Source organism: Aotus nancymaae, unplaced genomic scaffold (genome assembly GCF_030222135.1).
Source record: "Aotus nancymaae isolate 86718 unplaced genomic scaffold, 86718_ANA_hifiasm-v0.15.2.pri h1tg000030l, whole genome shotgun sequence".
NCBI classification, from domain to species: Eukaryota; Metazoa; Chordata; class Mammalia; order Primates; family Aotidae; genus Aotus; species Aotus nancymaae.
This window is the reverse complement of record NW_026988443.1, coordinates 32,038,950-32,049,877: the sequence shown is the minus strand read 5'-3', so window position 1 is coordinate 32,049,877 and position 10,928 is coordinate 32,038,950. Positions and strand designations below refer to the sequence as shown.

The window sequence follows — 10,928 nt, the reverse complement described above, 5'->3', positions numbered from 1 at the left end:
ATTCCTGTGGAAATATCTAATTATTCTGGAGTGGAATGTCTATGCTTACTATCTATCTCTTTGTTGCTAATGCAGTAGTTCACACAGGAACCATTTAAACATTTAGATAGATAATTTTACTCAAGTCTCACAATGACACTATCTGAATCAACCACTATACTCCTTTTCCAGTTGGACATGCTAGAAAAGTTTAAATAAACTTCTTAAGGGCAAGGGCTTGGAGCTACTACATGGCACAGCAGGATTCAAACCCAGGTCTACATTCTAAGCTCTTGAGCAGCCGGCTGGATCATCTCATCCAAAGATTGATGCGAAGGCTCAAGCTTCCTTACGTCATGTACAATTGACACCCTCAAGGCCATTCCTACCTCCACAGTGGTCAAATCCTTCAGCCTCCCTGTTGCCAGGGCTCAGAGTTTAGAGTACCATAAGGATGGCACTGTTCACAATCACCTCTAGCTATCTGGAGTCACAACTATCATTCCCTTTCAAAGAACTGGAAGTTTGAGTCCTAGAAACAATGGGACCTCTGGCTTGGAACTATTCACCTACATTCAAGGTGATAATCTGTCAGGGTCAAGAGCAAGAAGAAAAGGGAAAATCAGAGGAGTTAGCAAATTGATATGTTAGGTCCAGATGGAGGCAAGCTGTCATTTGTGAATCACTTAGATTGCTTTACAGGCAAGCAGCTCAGTCTTAGAATTTCCAGTGTTTATTTGCACAGATGCAGTGGAGAAAAATATATTTCTACAGGGTCATGTTAGCCCAGCTGATGAACTGATAAGGGAAGCCACACCATCTGCTCACAGCCAAGCCTCTGAGTACTTCAGGGATCACATTAACCATATTTGTGATAATATAGGAGGAAATGGATAATTTTGCTTTTTCTCTCATTCAAGCTCTATATTTATATTTTAAACCAAACATGGGCCCTCTTTTCTGGACTGGATGCTCCATGTATGTCCCTGTACCTTCAGTCTTTATTTACTTCCCAGAACACTTGCCAGTTTGAGTTGTTTGCATCTCTGGAGACACTGAGCTTACATCATGCTGTATGATATCCCATCTGATGAGGCATATTTGTGAGGCGTCCTTTGCAAATGAGCACAGAGGAAGCATTAGCAAATGTGTAACCGAGATGCTGAGAAGCAATTAGCCCAAATGTGAATTTCTTCGGAAATAGATTTCAGAGCCATTATTTGCACATTCTTTGAAAACAAGGAGGGGAATCCATGCAGCCCCTCTTGTGTTTAAACTTCAGTGTTTGTATCTGTGTCGGGTGGGCAGGGCAGTGATGGGTTAGGTCCTGGATGGTACCATGGAATGCTTTCCACTGATTTGGTCAAGAATGAATTATGTTGCATGGGGACCTGGGTTCTCATCCTGACCTCTTCTTTCTGCCTGTGTGACCTTGGCCAATTTTCTGTCCTCTCCAAACCTCCCTTTGTATATGTAAAATGAGGAAAATAATCTCCTAGGTCAACACTATTTGACCACTATAAACAAGACAGATACCAACTATTGTGTCTGGACTTGAGAAAATGTGGTCCATGCACTCAAGAAACACGCTGTCAGCTGGAGGTACCACTAGGTGTCACCAACCAGTGAGCAAGGTAATGAAGAGACAGTTTCCATGTATCTTCATAAACAGGGTGCATAGGAAGGAAATGGAAGCCAGCTCATGACCTTGAGGCATAAAGGAAGATTCAAGGGATAAACGTAGAAATTAAGAAAGTGCTTTATTTCTCAACATCTAAATGTTTACATTTGGATTATTCCTGTTTTTAAGGACATATTGGTCAGGAAAGACTATGTTATGGTGTAGTAACAAATGCCACATAATGGAAGTTTGATCTTTTTTTCCTGATTCTAAATGTCCAGTTGGTTGCCAAGATTATCGGTGAAGGGACGGGGGTCTCTGTCCATTGCGGTCACTTAGAGACCCAGCGTTTGATGAAGGCTCCATATCAGCATAGGAGTCTATGATCTCCATGGCAGGTGGTAAAGCTGTGTACTGGCTCTTAAAACTTCTGTCTGGAGGGCACATTATCACTTCCAATCACATTTCACCGGCCAAAACAAGTTGCATGCCTAACTTTGAAAAAGGTCGGAGGGAGGGGTGATCCCACCACATGCCTGGAAAGTGGAAAAAGACCAAAAAATTTGTGAACAGCTGCAATGTTGTCATGGGATTATTTTTTTATTTTTACTTTTTTGAACTGGAGTCTTTATTCTGTTACCCAGGCTGGAGTGCAGTGGCAGAGCTCAGCTCACTGCAACCTCCGACTCCCAGGTTCAAGCGATTCTCCTGCCTCGGCCTCCAGAGTAGCTGAAATTACAAGTGCATGCCACAACACCTGGCTAATTTTTGTAATTTTAGTAGAGACGGAGTTTTACCATGTTGACCAGGCTGGTCTTGAACTCCTGACCTCAAATGACCTGCCAGGCTCAGCCTCCCAAAGTGTTGGGATTATAAGCATGAGCCAATGTGCCTAGCCTAATGTCTTCATGTATTTTCTGTAGAAATACTGCCTGCCTGCTTATGAGTCAAAGTGAGTATTTATTTTTTTGAAATCATACAGTATCATAACTATAAATCCTATGTAAGACTCAATTATCCTATCTCCAGGTATACATATCCCAGAGAAATTCCCTCATAGATCTGCTAGAATGAACAGTAAGACACTGTTTGTTTTAGCAAGGAATTGGGGTCTTTCACTTCTCTGGAGATAGAAAACTAGTCTAAGGCAGGAGGATCACTTGGGCTCAGGATTTTGAGACCAGCCTGGGCAACGTAACAAAACTCCACCTCAAAAAAACATATGTGTATATTTTTTTTGTTCCGATCTCCAGACGTGGAAGATAATACGCTTGTATAAGCCACTAAATTTGCGACAATTTGTCATAGCAACGATAGGTAAGGGATACAAGTGTAATGTGTTATTCTCTCTTAACTCATTAGACACACCATGGACACATGATATAGAATACTGTGATAGGCAGAATAATTCTTTGTCTCTTCTCACCAACACACACACACACACACACACACACACACACACAACGTCCATATTATAATTCTTGGAGCCTATGAATGTGTTATGTTACATGGAAAAAGGGGGATGATTTAGGTCACAGATGGAAGTAAGGTTGCTAATAAGTTGATTTTAAAATAGATTATTCTGGATTATTCTTGCAGGCCAATGTAACCAGTGTCCTTAAGTGTGGAAGAGGGAGACAGCAAAATCGGTGTCAGAGTGATGCGGCGTGAAAAAGACTTGGCCTGCCATTCCTAGCTTCGAAGATGGAGGAAGGGGCCACAAGCCAATAAATGTGGGAGGCCTTTAGAAGCCAGAAAAGGCAAAGAAATAGATTCTACCCTAGAACCACAGAGTTTACAGAACAAAAGATTTCCTCCTAGGAAGGAATGCAGCTTTGCCAATGTGTTGACTTTAGCCCAGTGAGATGCATTTCAGACTTCTGACCTGCAGAGCTGGAAGATGATTCATTTGTATTATGCAAGCCACTAAGTTTGTGGCAATTTGTTACAGCAGCAATCAGAATTAGATACAAATACTATGTAGCATCCTCTATTAACTCATTAAACACTTAAGATACAGCAGGCTGCACAGATTGTATAAAAATTCTAATTAGGAGGCTAGGCATGGTGGCTCACACCTATAATCTCAGCACTTTTGGAGGCCGAGGCAGGTGGATGACCTGAGGTCAGGCGTTCAAGACCAGCCTGGCCAACATGGTGAAACCCCATCTCTACTAAAAAATAAAAAATAAAAAGTTAGGTGTGGTGTTGGGTGCCTGTAATCCCAGCTACTTGGGAGGCTAAGGCAAGGAAAATTGCTTGAGCCTAGACAGTGGAGGTTGGAATGAGCTGAGATTGTGCTACTGCACGCCAGCCTGGGCAATGGAGCGAGACTCCATCTCAAAAAAATAAATAAAAAGAAAAAATAAAAAGAAACAGGATATGATTTTGAACATAAAATCTTCAATGTAAATTTAACACTCATGCACATACATTTACATAAAGTCCATAATTTAAAATTACAAGCATATTTCAGGATACATAGTGAATATAGTAGGGTTTATGGGGTAGAAAATGGGAGTAGCAATTAGAGATCAAAGGAAGGCAAGGGGTTGGGGGGAAGCTAAAGATCCCACATGGAACAAGGAGAAACGTAGGCTACATTGAGTGTGATTTAACATAAACTTATTTTTCTATATAAGGTACAGATTCTCCTCTCTCTACGGGAGAATCTATATCTTTGCCTTTTCTGGCTTCTAAAGGCCTCCCACATTTATTGGCTTGTGGCCCCTTCCACCATCTTCAAGGCTAGGAATGGCAGGCCAAGTCTTTCCCATGCCATATCCCTCTGACACGGATTTTGCTGTCTCCTTCTTCCACACTCTAGGGCTTTTTAAGATACTGTGAATCTGTTATTTGCATGACTTGCAAGGACAGTTTGAATTAGTGAAAAGTATTTGAAATACCAAAAAAAAAAAAAAAAAAAAGGTTTCTTTATGAATGTGTACCCCTTGGCTGGGCATAAATCCATGAGTTTGGGGACAATGTCTTCTTCCACCATTGAGGCTCCAGCACCTCATGTGGTGCCTGACACACGGGAAGTGTCCTGGAAATAACTGCAGAGTGGTTAAATGAGAGACTGACTGATCAAATGAGACTGGGCTAGTGAGTGAGTGAATGCTCAGACTCAAGACAAAACTAAGAAGTGGAGTTGGTGGTTGCCAAATACTTTTGATCAATTTATCAATTCATATACACTCTCACGAAGCACCTACACAATGCTTGATATTAAGTTATGTGTCGTTGGGGATTTAAAATAATAAGCAAATGTACACTCTGCTATCTGCATTCTGTTATCTGTCTTCAAGGGTGGTTTAAAATGTAAATAGGCAACATCTTTCACACAGGAAATGGCATGGAGGAAAGCCTCGGATTAAGAGCAGAAGGATCAATGATAAAGTCGGGGTGACAAAGAACCTTCTAGGAGTGAAGTACAATACTTCTCTGTACCTGCTGCTTAAAGTGCTCACCTGGAGTGTTTGAATTAATATTCAACTTAAGGAAACCTTCTCCGTGGGGCCCATCTGACTTTGCAGGCCAAAGCAAAGTGAAATTGGGAAGCCAGAGGGCACTTCAGAGTGATGGGAGAGGAAGGAAGGGGGAATGACGGCTTGGGTGGCAGGGGAAAGGCAGGTTGCCTTGTAGGAAAACCAGCAGCTGTTCCCTGCCCCTCCCTGGCCCTGGCCTGTGAGGCCACGCAGCTGAGTCAGGAGTGGCTGACGCTCTGGCTGCTGGACCGTTTCTGCCTCACCTCTTCACCAGCTGGGCTTTGTCAGGCAGCTCTGATGAGCTCGGCTGCCTGGTTCGTTTTCCTTTTGGAAAGAATGGGGGGAAGTTGACCTGCTCGCAGATAAGGAGGCAGATCTGCTTCCCCAGCCACAGCCCTTGGCAGATCCCCCCAGGATTTCCCTGGGCTGTCTGAGCACCGCGGGGAGATGAGAGGTCAGGCGTAGGCTGGATGGAAACTCTGAAATCTCCACAGCAACCAGGGCCACTCACGGGAGAAAAAAGCCCTCTGGTGATTAGCCAAGATCTCTACTCTTCGTTAGTCATCTGGACTTAGACACTCTTTCCATCTGGGGAAAACTGTGTTACTGTCAAGGAAACTCACTAGCTCATTTCTTCATCTTGCATCTCCCGAGCACCTTGGAAATCCAGGAATATTTTATGTTAGACTGGTCTGTTTTGAAATAGGCGAACGAACAAACAACCTCCTTAGCCCCTGCCAAAAAAAAAAAAAACCCGAAAAAACAAAAACGCCTGCCCTCTTTGTTTTTCCCACTTATTAAAATGGACTTGCCTTTTAAATCCTCTGGTCTTCATTTTGTACCTCCTCCTCCTGAGGACTCTCCATTTTCATTACTTTAAATTAAAAGTCCTTCACTGGAGTGGTTTTTACGCCCCACCAGGAGAAATTTGGCAATGCCCAGATTCATTTTTGTTTCTTACAACTGGGGAGTTTGACTGGCATCTAGTGAGTGGAGGCGGGGAGGATGGTAAATGTCCCACAATGCACTGGAACGCTCCCGCAGCAGAGAACTGTCCAGCGCATGATACTGACAGCGTGGAGGTTAAGAGCCCCTGCTCTAAATCTTGCTAATTTCCGCACCACCCTTCCTGATCCCCTCTATTTCTATCTCCATTTATCCTAGTTTCCCTTCAAGACCCCAGATTCCTTTATTTCTGCTTAATTCTGGCAGTTTACCATGGTGGTGAGAGGCATAGGCATATTGAGTTCAAAGAGAGAGAGACATCCAGGAGGGAATTAATAGAAAATGATAGAAACAATAGTGGTGATAATGGCCATGGTATTAGCTCTCTTCTGTTGGAAACATTCACAAGTACGTGATGTGTTGTTCTAGTTAACCCTCAAATCTATGACTTGGGTACCATTGTTGCACCCCCTTTTTTTTCTTACAAATTCTCTGCCTCCACACAGAGCACATTGACTTGACAAACCATTGACTGACTCAGTTTGGATAAACCTCAAGCTAAAATAAGACATCTTCTATGCCCTTTAGGAAGCAGTTCCTAAAGGAAAAAATTGTCTGACAATTTTTTTTTGCCTCTTCTTTTAAAATTTTAAGTTCTGGTATACGTGTGCAGAATGTGCAGATCTGTTGCATAGGTATACATGTGCCATGGTGGTTTGCTGCACCTATCAACCCAACATCTAGGTTTTAAGTCCCGCATGCATTAGGTATTTGTCCTAATGCTCTCTCTCCCAACAGACCCCAGTGTGTGATGTTCCCTCCCTGTGTCTGTGTGTTCTGATGATTCAACTCTCGCTTATGAATAAGAACATGGGATGTTTGGTTTTCTGTTACTGTGTTAATCTGCTGAGAACGATGGCTTCCAGCTTCAGCCATGTCCCTGCAAAGGACATGAACTCATTCTTTTTTGTGGCTTCATAGTATTCCATGGTGTATATGTGCCACATTTTCTTTAAACAGTCTATCATATTATATGGTTTTTACTGATGAAATTAGAGCTTGGAGAAAGTAAAGCTTGCTTAGTCAAGGTTATAGAGAAAAGGAACTGGATTTTAAATCTGTGATTAGTCAAACTTCTCAGCCGGTTCTGTTGTACATTAGGACTTTTTAAGACACTGTGAATCTCAATTATTTGCATTATTTGAAAGGGCAGTTTGAATAAGTGAAAAGTCTTTTGAATAATAAAAAAAGGATAATAGTTTTCTTTATGAATATATGACACTCTGCTAGGTGCAAATCCATGAGTAGTTTGTTTTCCTGCTGACTCTGCCTACCTCTTGTTCTTTCTTATTTTGTTTTTGAGACAGGGTCTTGCTCTCAGGCTGGAGTGCAGTGGCGTGATCTTGGCTCACTGCAAGCACCACCCCCCAGGCTCAATTGATCCTCCTGCTTCGATGTCATTGGCAAGGAGGCTATGCAGGAGTGCATGTCCGAATCTTCAGCCTTTGGGAATAAATTACTGGGTTCCCTCCAGGGAATGTACTGAATCAGATTCTGACAGTACGGCCTGGGTAAATGTGTGCTTTAAAAGTTGTATAAGTGGGGCTGGGCACTGTGGCTCACACTTGAAATCCCAGCATTTTGGGAGGCAGAGGTGCATAGAACACCTGAGCTCATGAGTTCGAGACCAGCCTGACCAACATGGCAAAACCTCATCTCTACTAAAAATACGATAATTATCCGGGTATGATGGCTCACATCTGTAGTCCCAGCTACTTAGGAGGCTGAGGTGGGAGAACCATTTGAACCCGGAGGCGGAGACTGTAGCAAGTTGAGATTGCACCACTGCACTCCAGCCTGGGCCACAGAGCAAGATTGTCTAAAAAAAAAAAAAAAAAAAAAAAAAAAAAGTGTGGGAACTAAATGGTAAGAACATATGGATACACAGAGGGGAAACAACACACACTGGGGCCTATGGGAGGGTGGAGGGTGGGAGGACGGAGAGAATCAGGAAAAATGACTCGTGGGTACTAGGCTTAATACCTGGGTGATGAAATAATCTGTACAACAAACCCCCACAACACAACTTTACCTATGTAACAAACCTGCACGTTGTCTCCTAAACTTAAATAAAAAAGAAAAAATTGTATAAGTAATCCTGAAGTACTTGACCCTGACCTAGTAATTACCAGATGGGGAAACTGAGGCTCAGAGAGGAGAAGTGAACTGGGACCAGCACCCAGGTTTCCTGATTGCCATTCCAGATCTCCATTCCCGGTGTGAGACCACTTAATTCTCGTGTCTCTCACCTAGCTCTGGACTTAGGAGAAGCTAAATAAGTATTTCCTGGCTTAGTGATTGAAAAAAACAAATCTTAAACAAAAGCATATTTATCTCCTTTTCCCCCCTCCTATTCCAGTCTTTCAGTTTTAACATTATTTTGGGTAATGATATTTCATTCTTAGCTCCTTATTTTAAATGCCATTCTCCTTATTTTCTCCTGAAATTAAAGCATTGTATTTCTCTTGCCATTATTGAAAAATGTTTGCTTTCAGCCTTTAGAAACCCTTCAGATTCCTGAAGCTAATTGGAATGCAGTAACAATGGGTAACATTCATTGATTGTCTTCTACGTGTCAGGAATTGTGTTTTGATTTTACGTGCGCAATTTCTGATGTGTGAAACAACACTGCAGCACATATTTTTTATGTTAATAAAAGTGAGACTCAGAAAGGCTGAAATAATTTTCCTTAAGTCACAGAGCTAGTAAGTAGCAGTGACAGGCTTTAGCTCTGATGACAAAGCCTGTGGTTTTGCACAGTGCTTCTCAGTATAATACCAAATGCACATAATTTAAATCATACCGATAGCTACCCTCTCTCTTCTTCAGGCTTTGATTCCAACTGTAGTTTTAATGTTGGTTGTAAATGCTCTGAATAATGTTTGTTTTCTGAAAGAAGATACATGTATCAGCCAGAGCATAGCTGGGAAAATACACACCAATCTGGGTCTTTCAAACAGAGACAGTGCAATACAGGGAAATGGCCACATGGGTGATGGGAGAGCTGAGAACCTAAAAAGGAGATGAGGTAACCCAGTGCTGAAGAGCAGCTCTACCATCCCTAAGTGGGGAGAAATAATAGGAATAGGTGTTGTCACCATAGTTTGGAAGCCAGGGAAGCAGCTGGAGCTGTGAAGGAGCTTCTGTAGGAAGCAGAGAGAGAGGAGAATACCTTGGCTTCTCACTTTACTGTTTTAATCTTCTGCCCATGCCTCCCATTGTCAAGTCCATCCAGAAGCCAGAAAGCAGTGAAATAAGGGAAATGTAGCTTTCTGGAATACAGAGGCAGGCAGGGAATGAAGGAGAATGGATATAAAAGAGGTGAATGACCAAGTAGAAAAGAACAGCTAAGCCTTCCTGTTATCCCCCAGCTAATACAAGCAAATAGAAACTAAGGCAGTCTTTGGAGTTAGGCAGACTCCAATTTGAGTCTCTTGACATTTCTGTAGATATCACTTGAGCTCTTTCAGCCCTGATGACTTCATCTTTAATAAAAGAATATAAATATTTCCCATGCCACAACATTGTTGAGATGAAAAGGGAATAAAGTGAAAGACCAGCTTTTAACACAAAAGGACGTTCAGCAAATAGAAACCATTTTTATTTTATTGCATTCTTAAAAATCTGTAAAATTACAATTTGATCACACTGTTTTCACAGGGATGGGATGTCACAGTGTGTCATGGCAGATAGCAGATAATGGTAAGTTCTGTTCTCTTCCTCTGTAGGGAAAGGCAAAATACCTTTTCAATTAGCGATTCAAGTCTTATCCAAGGAGTTGTACAGTCTGTTTCCCCATTCTTTTTGCTACTTCCTCTACACACACACACACACACACACACACACACACTCATATATGCAGACTTTTCAATTTAAATCCTGGTAGTTGTTGAATCCTGTAATATTTTCTGTACCTGAGTTCTTTCACTGATACCTTGAGATGTCTGCTTTCCCTTTTGGAAGTAAAGAGAAGTCTAAATTCAGTTCACAAAAGAAAGGACTTCCAAACACTGTAATTCAAGCTCTCATTCTGTCTGCCCCAGAGAGACACAGACAGTCTGACCTACTGGTGAGGTGACCCAAAGTGCGAGTTTCCCGAGGATGCATGCGTTCTTGTCCAAGAACAATATTCTCCCTGGTGACCCCAGTGTATGATAAAGATGGAAATAATTCATTAGTGCTTAAGCCGACATTCTTGGGACAGCTGAGGCAACCAGGGGCATTTCAAATTCAACTTGGTTCCCACAGAACGACTCAGCAAGGCTGTCTTTCCAGGCTCCTTGGCAAAAAACTGTCTTTTGAACAGAGATGCTCTGCCTCTCTCAGGAAAAGATGAGATGTTGTTTCTGAAAAGTGACAAGTAAAGGAAACAGAAAGGCAGCCGATTAACATTTGAGTTAATTGAGGCTCCTAAAAATCAGATGACATGCCACATCACATACTAGAAAAGTCCTCAGAAATGGGCCTCAGACTGCCAATAAATAGCTGAACCTAGATTTGAGTGCAAATTTGTACCATTCACTCCTTTATCAATTCAAGAAATATTTAGTGAGTGTACACTCTGTGCCACCCTATTTTAGGTACCAGGGATATAACAATATAACAGTGAATAAAAAGGAGAAAAATCCCATGTTTGTGGAACTTAGTAAGGAAGGGCAACACACAAGATATACAGTTGAAGATAGATAGTTACTTGATAGCTTTGATGTTTTCAAGTGTTAAGGAATAAAACCGGAGCAGACAGGGAAGGGGCAAACATTGTAACGTGAGACATGATCTCATTGCTAGGGTGACATGAAACCTTGAAGTAGGTGAGCAGAGTGCTGCTCTTCAGG

At 42.0% G+C, this 10,928-nt stretch overlaps 1 pseudogene; it reads right to left on the bottom strand.

Annotated features, from left to right (window-relative positions):
* Window positions 1-1,894: 1,894 nt before the first annotated feature.
* LOC105706755 (nucleolar protein 56-like) overlaps window positions 1,895-10,928 on the bottom strand; it is a 129,756-nt pseudogene continuing 120,722 nt past the window's right edge.